Genomic DNA, 9,915 nt, shown 5'->3' with positions numbered 1-9,915 from the left:
GGAATACTTAGAAAACCACCTTGACTTATGGCTTCTACTGTAGTCTTTAAGTTTTATAATCTGAGTGTCGGCACTCTTAGATTGCCTCTGCATTCCCTAGACCTTATATCTTATATATGCAGGCACCTTTACCATACTGAGAACGCCCGGTTCTCATCCTATACGATATTTGTGTTTTTCAGATGCAGGTCGAGAGGCACCTCGACTGGCGTCTGGAACTTCTGCAGCGAAGTGGATTCATTTTGGGGTTTTACTTTTGGTCTTTTGCTATGTGTATAGACTCTCCTCAAATATATGCTTGTATTATTTTGCACCTCTTAGAGGTTTATGGAGAACCAGGATTTATTATATATGTATTTTGGATTCTGGGTTATGTATATATATGTATGTAAATATTCTCCGGCCAGCTTTAGCTTCGCAGGCTGAGTCAGGAGCTTGTTATTTTGTATTCTTGACCCTCTGTTCTTACTTTTATTATATATGTTTGAGAAATCTAGTTTTCTTCATACGCAAGTAATCTCTTTCCTAAGCGTTGCGCTTTTATTTTTGCGATTTGTTCTTACCCATTCTTCAAGGCTCCTAGTATACTACATTCTTTCAACTATTATATATATTTATATTTTATTTTAGAGGTCGTAGCACCTCGCCACCTCAGTTTTCCATCTTAGGTGTAAAGCTCTGTGTGGTAGGGTGTTACATGTGCAATTATTGTTTGGAGACTGAGGCCAGTTTCACCTTTGATTTTTTTACATTGGTTTTGGAATATGATTCTAATGTGTTTTGTTTAACTTATAATATTTTCTGTTTGTTAATTTATGCCAATGCTCCACGGCTTAACTATTGCATTTACATGTTTGTTAATTTATGCCAATGCTCCTCGACATGGTCCTCTCTACCTTCATTAATCTCTGATTGCTGTTTCATTTTCCCAGCATTTTTCATTAGTCTCTGAAATAGATATCCACACTTTGAATAACTCCTCAAAGTAATATAAGCATTCCATTTGGTGTGAGCACTGCTCAAGAATCCACTGCTTTGTTATAGCTTCTAGATTAGGTGTGATGTTGATATTATGTTCTAGCTGTTATGCTTATGTTTTGTGGTTTTTGCACACAATTTCGTAATGGTTCCACTTGATACTAGGTATCTGGTGTTTGGCTGCTACCTTCTCTATGGCCGTGTCTGCTGTTTTTGTTTGGAGTAACCAATGAGGTTTACTCAACTTCACCTTCTCTTCTCATAAATTATCAAGAACTTCCCCCCCCCCTCCCCTCTTCTGAGCAAGATGATGAAGGAAGTGGATAGAAAATGGAAAGCTTTTATTTTGTGTATGTCTATTATCTCAAGTTCTCAACAATGTTTGAGAGATATATCTGTAAAGCTGTTTTCTCCAAGCAAAGTCCATTTTGCTCTATCATAGACCCTTTCTTTTTCTATCACTAGATGTAATCGCCTGGCAATAGAAAATAATATTCCCATAGAAGTAGCTTTATTGAATAAATTGCATAGTGTGCTAAGTAGTAACTTTCCTTAAAACTACTACCATATATGTTAATGATGCATCTCAGATTGTAAATGCTTCATTTTTGTTAAACCGTGTGACAATGTCTCCGAGGTTTAGTCTGACGGTGCAGCTGGTTATGCCACTGCCACTACTACTAGCGATAGCATCCAGAGGTTAGTTGGTGTAAATTCAAAGCATTTAATGATAAAATTGATTTTAGCTGGTTATGCCACTGCCATTACTACTTGGCTTTTACTCTAACTTCAAATGTGACTCAATCTGCCATTTCTGATAAGCTCTTGTATATACAAACAACACACTGTGAAATCATTGGTTTTCTTTGGATTATGAAGTTGGCAAATTGTGTTGAAATTGGGCTCCCTACATTGATTATTCTAGTGATATTGTCCCAGGTATATTACTTTCTTAAGAGATGTCCTATTCTACTATTTTAATTGTATCAACATATCCTATTTCAATGCTGCCACTTTCCTGCACCTATAATATATGACTCGAGTTTCTAATATATCACTAAGTTAAAACACCATAGTTTGAGGCAAATAAAGCTTGTTTAAACCCTTTATAGCCTGCATAGTTGTTTTATTCCTTTTCAGTTTTCTCTTTTTTCTTAGACTTGGAGGAAAGGAGGCAAAGGTGCATGCAGTAGCTTCATTCAACTTCATTATTGATTTTGTTAATTAAAGTCAAATTACAACATAGAAAGAAACCCAAAGTTCAAAGTAGTTGTGAATAATTTCTGGTGGAATAATTTATCTGGATAAATCCTAGGATTGTGATTTAATTGGAGGTCAGTTTTTTCTTCTTCAACCTCTTAGTGATTTACAATAGTAGTTATTATTTGTTTATCTATTTATTATTTGATTATTTTTGGAATTTTTTTAGAATTTTAAAATTTAGTAATTAATTCTTTTACTTCTTGTTCATTGGGGGTATAGGTGCAGTGGAGGTGAGATGTTGCTTTCGTGGGCTATGAGGTCACAATACAAATGGATGTTTCTGCTGAAAAGATGATATTTGGTGTGGCTAGGATTGATCTTGAAAGAAGAGCAGAGCTAATCAAGGTTGGATGAATCTTTTTTATGTCACTTAAGCCTAACCTAACACTTTCACATGCTCTTAGTTTATGTCTGAACATGCTTTTCATGAATATTTTTGTTGATGGTAGATGAGTTTAATGATAATAAGGTACTTGTATCTTTAACATACAGAAAAGTTATACTTCACCAAGTTTAAAGTGAAACAGAACAGTACCATAAATTATTTATGCCTTTAGCATTTTCTAAATTATCTAGTTAATATGCATGGATACGGGCATACGGGCATATCCTCTGAGCCTAACTGGCTTGATGCCAGATAACACTTCAAGGATGTCCTGTAGAGGCCAGAGGCTATATCATCCTTTGAGTTGTGCCACGTGGTCTGAGTACACGGTTATCGATGTTAACTACCTTGTTAAGGTTGATCCAAGCATTAATCCAGCTCATGGCAGCTTCATCTCATGTGGGTTCTCAATTTGCTATGGAGCTGCATGGAAGGAAGCTAAGGTTGAAAGTGGATCAAGTGTTGTTGTTTTTGGTCTTGGTGCTGTTGGATTAGGGGTATGATTATCTTTGTCATTGGTATATGATTATAATTTTTAGCCTTCAGTTTTTATTAATAATGAATTTCCTTGTAATGCAGGTTATAAGTGTAGCAAAAATGTTGGGGGCAACTAAGATAATAGGGATTGACATAAATGACATGAAAAGAGAAAAAGGTGAAGCTTTTGGAATGACTCACTTTATAAATTCAAGTAATTATGATAAATCTCCTTTATAATTGGTTAAAGAATTGACTGATGGACTTGGTGTGAATTTTTCATTTGAGTGCACTGGAGTTGGCCCTTTGCTTACTGAATCATTAGAAGCTACAAAAGTGGTGTACAAATAGATTTTATATAATCCTTCAAAAATTGCAAGTGAATCTAATTATAACTTTCTCATGTATAGGGATAAAGTAAAACAATAACACTTGGTGTAGGAACTGAACCTTTCGTATCGTTTGGTTTATTTTCTATTCTTTTTGGAAGAACTTTGAAAGGATCAATATTTGGTGGGTTAAAATCCATATCAGACCTACTCATCATAGGTGACAAATGCATTAAACAGGTATATTCTCAGTCCACATACATAACATAGATTAATTAATGGTATATTCTCAGTCCACATACATAACATAGAGTTAATTGGCACATCTACGTCGATCTACCTTCAAGTTATATGCGTGCCACTATCTTGGGAAGTATTTTTAATGATTGTTGAACGACTTCTAAATCAAGTTACTATTTTAATTAGAGATGTAGGGGAGATCTTTGTTCTTATTTAGTATGTTAATTAGAGACTAGCTATGACTGAATAGAGTGTTTTATTTTTGGATTGTAATCTAGAGTTTGATGCATATTAATTAGAGACTAGCTATGCATGTATATATATTGGGTAGTTGCCTTAATAATGCATATTAATTAGGTGGCATGCATATATATTAAGACAACTATTAACCTTATATGCTATGCATATTAATTAGAGACTAGCTATGCATATATACTGGAATAATCTCCATATTTCCATTGACAGTTGTGAGAACCATGGATTTCACAAATGATAAAATCAAAATCAGCAGCCAATACTTGCTTCAATCCTCTAATCTAAAGATGATGTTTACTTTTTCTACGTTAATCTACTATGATGAGTATTTAACATATGTTATCTGAACTTCTAAAGATAGGATGTTCCCCTGTCACATTATTGTTCATTTTTATCTTGAACCAGTCATTATCTATATCCTATATTTCTATTTTGCAATCACATTTATCGCACCACATTTGGATGAAATAGGGAATCCTGAAGCTTTGGGTGCTGAGCTATTAGATACACTAGTAAAGATGGCTCCTACTAAAGAGGAAGAGATAAAACTCAAAAACTACAATGCTGACCTCTCAAAACTTGGCTCAGCGGAAAGGTTTCTTAAAGTTATGCTTGATATCCCTTTTGCCTTTAAGAGGTTTGAAGCTATGCTATATAGTTCTAACTTTGATTTAGAAGTCAACTATCTCAGGAAGTCTTTTCAAACCCTAGAGGTCTGACTTGCTTGATCTTTCACCTTGTGATCTTTAATTTCTTGGCTGTATCTGAGAAACTAATTGATAATCAGTTGTTCATGTTTTTCAGGCAACAAGTGAGGAATTAAGGAACAGTTGATTATTCCTCAAACTCCTTGAAGCTGTTCTTAGAACAGGAAACAAAATGAATGTCAGCACCAATAGGTAATTTACCGACAGATTTTTACTAGTTACCGACAAATTTTTCCTCGGTAAATTCTCCCCTACATTTCCCTTGGGCGTCAAACTTTTCGACGGATTTTTCGTTGGTAATTAGAGACAGATTTTTCGACGGATTTTCTGTAGGTAATTAGAGACAGATTTTCAGACAGATTTTTTGTCGGTAATTAGAGGCAGATTTTCCGACAGATTTTTCACCGGTAATTAGAGACAGATTTTTCAACGGATTTTCTATCAGTAATTAGAGGCAGATTTTTTGACGGATTTTTTGTCGGTAATTTTTCGACAGTTTTTCTATCGGTAATTAGCAACAAATTTTCGACTGATTTTTCGTCGTTAATTTGAGCCTTGGAATACCATTCCAAACACTAAATACAAATAGAAAATCCGTTTGTAAATTCTTCAGTAAGATAAAATAGAATTTATTAGATTTTTTCATTGCAAAATAAACCTGTTTTCATACAAAATAAATATAAGTTTAATAATTACAAATTTTTATCGAATTTGTATTTGAATATTTATAATATTACAAAAAATAAACAATTTCAGCCTTAATCCTCGTGATTTCTTCTTTAGCATATTCCAGAAATTGCTTTGTGGAGTCGAAGAAATTCCTCTGCATATCTGGCTTCTCATATTTCAATACCAGTCGCACTTTATCGAAGTATTCAAACCTCGGGTCATTCTCCCTAGGAATTGCAATAAAGTGTTCTTGTTATTGGCAATGTGATAAACCCCAATTTCGTGGTTTATCTTGTGCTTAATTTGGGGGATTTTATCACCTTTTCTCACATTTATTCAACGAAATAGCATGGTTTTGCAATTCTCCCTTGATTTGTGCTTAAATGTAAAAACATGCTTTTTAGGCCTTAAATCGGTGATTTTAATTCACTTTAATTCCATTCGATGCCTTGATGTGTTTGTTGAGTGATTTCAGGATCATAAGGCACGTATTGGATGGACGAAATGAGGAAAAAGGCATACAAAGAGGAGAATGCATGAAGAAACAAAGATTGGAAAGGCATCAATGGGCGCGCACGCGTACAAGGTGCGCACGCGCCAAAGTGGTTTCGACTAGAGACGCGCACGCGTACATGCCGCGTCTGTGTGGATGAAGATTTTGTCAATCGACGCGCACGCACACGTGGCGCGCACGCGTTGAGACTCTTACCTGGCCCACTTAAAGGCAAAATGCTGGGGGCGATTTCTGAGCTGCCCAGGCCCAATTCCAACTTGTTTCTGAGTGTATTTCATGCAGAATTCAAGCTTGGGCAAGGGGGGAGCAATTGTTTGGCAGTATAGCATCATGTAGGTTAGTTTCTAGAGAGAGAAGCTCCCTCTTCTATCTAGAATTAGGTTAGGTTAATCCATCTTAGATCTAGGCATGATTTCTTGATTTTATCTTGTTTCTTTTCTAATTTCTTGTTTCTACTACTCTATTCTTCTTAGTTCTCTTGTCAATTTTACTTTTATGTCTCTTTATGTTTATGAATACTTATGTTAGATCTTGTTTACATTTAATGAAATTTAATGTTGATGTCCTTTTATTGATGATTTGAGTTGTTGATTCACTTTTCTGCAGTTGGTAGTTGATAGATTTTACTATTTTGTGTCATTTATTATGCTTTCCTTTTATGCCTTCCAAGTGTTTGATAAAATTCTTGGTTGGATGTTAGAGTAGATTTTGAGCATTCTTGGCTTGGGAAGGTAACTTAGGAACTCTTGAGTTACTAATATCCAAGTGATTGACGATTGAGAGCCATTAACTCTAGATCTCACTAATTGATTTGGTGGAGAACTAGGACTTATGGACTTGGGTTGACATAGCTCATTTGACTTTCCTTTATTAGTTAGAGGATGACTTAATGGGGTTGATCCTCGCCAATTCTCATGTTGTGGTTAGTGATTAGGATAGAGATCCTTGACCACCAACCGTTGCCAAGGCCTCTTTGTTATTTGAATTTCCTTGTCATTTACTTTTCATGTTTCTCATCCAAAAACCCCAAAACATACTTCATAGCCAATAATTGAGCACTTCATTGCAATTCCTTGTGAGACGACCCGGAGTCTAAATACTTCGGTTATAAATTCTTATTTGGGGTTTGTACTTGTGACAACCTAAATTTTTGATGTGGGAATTGTTTGTTGGTTTAGAACTATGCTTACAACGAAGTTATTCTTTCTATAAGAAGAAATTCTAGACCATCGAGCAAAACTCGTCTATCAAAATGGCGCCATTGCTGGGGAGTTACAATGGTGTTATGTTATTGGCTATTGTATATATGTTAATATGCTTCTTTGCTAGTTTTTGCTTGTTTTAGGAGTTAGTTTTTATTAGTTCTTATTAGTCTTTATTTTCATTTTCTCTTGCTATTATGAATTCTCATCACTTTGGCTATGAGTTTGGCTCAAATTATGTTGTAGGGAATGGGAACTATAATGACAATATGCATCAAGGATGGAACAATTAAAGGCGGGAGGAGCCTCAAAGGATTGATCAACCTTCTTGGCAACAACAACCTCCGAATTCTTATGGGTATAACTCTCATCCTAATGCATATCAATCTAATGGATGTGGTGACCCTTATTATGATTGTCAACAACCACCACCACATGCCTATGAACCACCCCCTTAACATGATTTTGAACCACCTTACTCACAAGCCCCCTACCACCAAACACCTCATTATGACCCTTGTCCTTGTCCACCATACCAACCACCTTATGAACCATATGAACCATACATGGAACTACTACCATTCTAACACAATTACTCTCAAGAACTACCTCAATATACACCAACTCCATACCCTTACCAAAATGAACCACCTTCCAACTATAATGCCTTCCCCTCACACAATGAACCCTCTCTTCCACCACCGCCCTCCGATGAAGCCTCCATGTTGGAATTGAGAGATCTTGAATCTCATATCTTAAGGTGACAAGAGGAGGATGAAAAGAAGTTTAAAGAGCTAGGAGCCAAGATGGCTATCCTAGTGGAAGCTGTTAGCAATATGGTCCTCTCCCGACTAAGCCTAAGCAACCAAGACACTCCCATTGACGAATTTGGAGAGGTAATTAAGGAGCATAGTGAGGGAGTGAATTTAGAGCTTCAAGGTGAAGAAGAGGAGTTGAATCAAGGAGTGCAACAAGAGGAGGAAGTTAAGATAATTGAGCCGGAAGAAGTGGTTGAAGCCTTTGAAGAGGTTGACCAAAAGATGGATTCAATCATTGAAGAATTCTTATGTACAATTGAATCCTCTCCAATTGGGCTGGACATGGAGATCAAAGAAGAAGATGCACAACCTCTCATGCATTTGGTGAGCAATGAAGAAGAAATTGAAATGGAAGCAAGCCACCAAGAGGAAGAGGTTGAAGTTGAGGAAAGTTATAAGGAGGTGGAGATAGTCAAGGAAGAGCACAAGGGAGTGGAGCTTGCAAGATCATTGGGACCACCCCTTCCTAAGTCACCATCCTACACAACATTCAAGTGGGTAAAATTCTTATCTCTAATCTTTACTTTTCCACTTGAATATGGTTTGATTGAGAATGATGGTCAACTTAGAGCTCTTTGTGGAGTCAAGAGTAGGAGAGAATTGGTTAGTGGGTGGAAATGCCAATCAAGGTTCCTTATGGTTGGAAACTCAAAGTCTAAGTACAATGGTTGGTATAGTTCTCAACTAAAGGAGTCTAGAAAGATGCTTTGGTATTTACTTGAGAATTCGGATCACTTCTCACCCAATTGGAATCATGATGATCAATTTAAAGATGGGTGTCAAAACAAAGTGTGGGATCCCGGATCAAACAAGGAAAATCAACTTTGGGAGCTCATGGTTTGTGAAGAACTCCATCAAAGCTTGAAGATATTAACATTGAAGAATGGAGCTTATTGGAGATTTAAGCATTGGTGGATGTTCCAAGATGGATACAAGCACAAGCCACCTTGATGAGGAGCTTCCCATAAGTCCAACTTAAGGACAATAAACAAAAGTGCTAGGTGGGAGATACCCCACCATGGTAAATTCTTTTTATTTTTCCCTTTTGTACATATTGGTAATTAGTTTAATTTCATGTTTTGTTTTGTTTGTTGAGTTTATTTGGTAGTTTAGTAGGTTAAATAAGATTTTAGAGTGTTTTGGTAGCTGTTTGGAGGTTTGGAATGCTTGGTTTGGTGTAGGAACTTGGAAAAATTTTGAAAAACAGAACACCAACCTGTGCGTGCGGGCACCTGGCGCGTACGCGCGCCTCAAGCATTTTCGACCATCAACGCGGGTGCGCCATGTGCGCGGACGCGTGGGTTGAAAAATCTCACCCCTCCATACATTGACCCGAGAGTTGTGCCGACACTGCGCTAGCACCATGCCTGAAGCACAAAGCACCCGCGCGTTTGCGCACCTGGCGCGTACGCGTCCTTAAAGCTAATCGCGCAATGCGCACGGACGCACGCTGTGCGCGTGTATGCCGATAGCACCACCTGCCCTCCTGGTACATGTTCCAGAGAGTTATGCCCAGTTTGTGCCTATTCTCTGCCTGCAACTCACGCGTGTGCGCACCTGGCGCGTACGCGTCCTTTAGCCAAACTGCGCATCGGCGCGGAAGCGTGCATGACGCGTCCGCGCCGGTCAAAAAAAAATTTTCTTTTCTTCCATCCTCTTTTACTGCATTTGCTTGTTTTCATTCATTGCATTTTAATTTTATTTTTGTAACTTGTTTTCCCTTTTATTTTCTGAGTTTTTTATTTTAATAATGGTGTTGGATTCTTATATTCAATTGTTGAGAATTTCTTAGTTAATCTTGGTGCTTTGTGACTTGTTTGGCATTAATTGTAATATTTTCTCTACACACAAGATTGGTGCTTTAGTCCTTCCTGACTCATGATCCCTTATTTTTATACTTCATCATCATTGAGTTAGGATGGGACCAAATGCTCTCATGCTTATCACTAATCTTGTTTGTGTCAATTATTGATTAAGCTTGATGCAACATGCTCTTCATGTCATGTACCCATGCTTTAACTTGTTCTTGCATCAAGTATTAGTTAATATGCCTTTGCTTGAATTACTTTCTCACTCAC

General features: G+C 36.9%; 1 pseudogene; it reads left to right on the top strand.

The window, feature by feature from the left end:
* The first annotated feature begins 292 nt into the window (after nt 1-292).
* Nucleotides 293-4,761, top strand: LOC107610966 (CYP enzymes assisting alcohol dehydrogenase-like; annotated as a pseudogene).
* The last annotated feature ends 5,154 nt before the right edge of the window (nt 4,762-9,915 follow it).

Source organism: Arachis ipaensis, chromosome B2 (assembly GCF_059453495.1).
Source record: "Arachis ipaensis isolate K30076 ecotype BB chromosome B2, ASM5945349v1, whole genome shotgun sequence".
Classification (NCBI taxonomy): Eukaryota; Viridiplantae; Streptophyta; class Magnoliopsida; order Fabales; family Fabaceae; genus Arachis; species Arachis ipaensis.
This window is presented reverse-complemented; position numbering and strand designations above follow the sequence as displayed.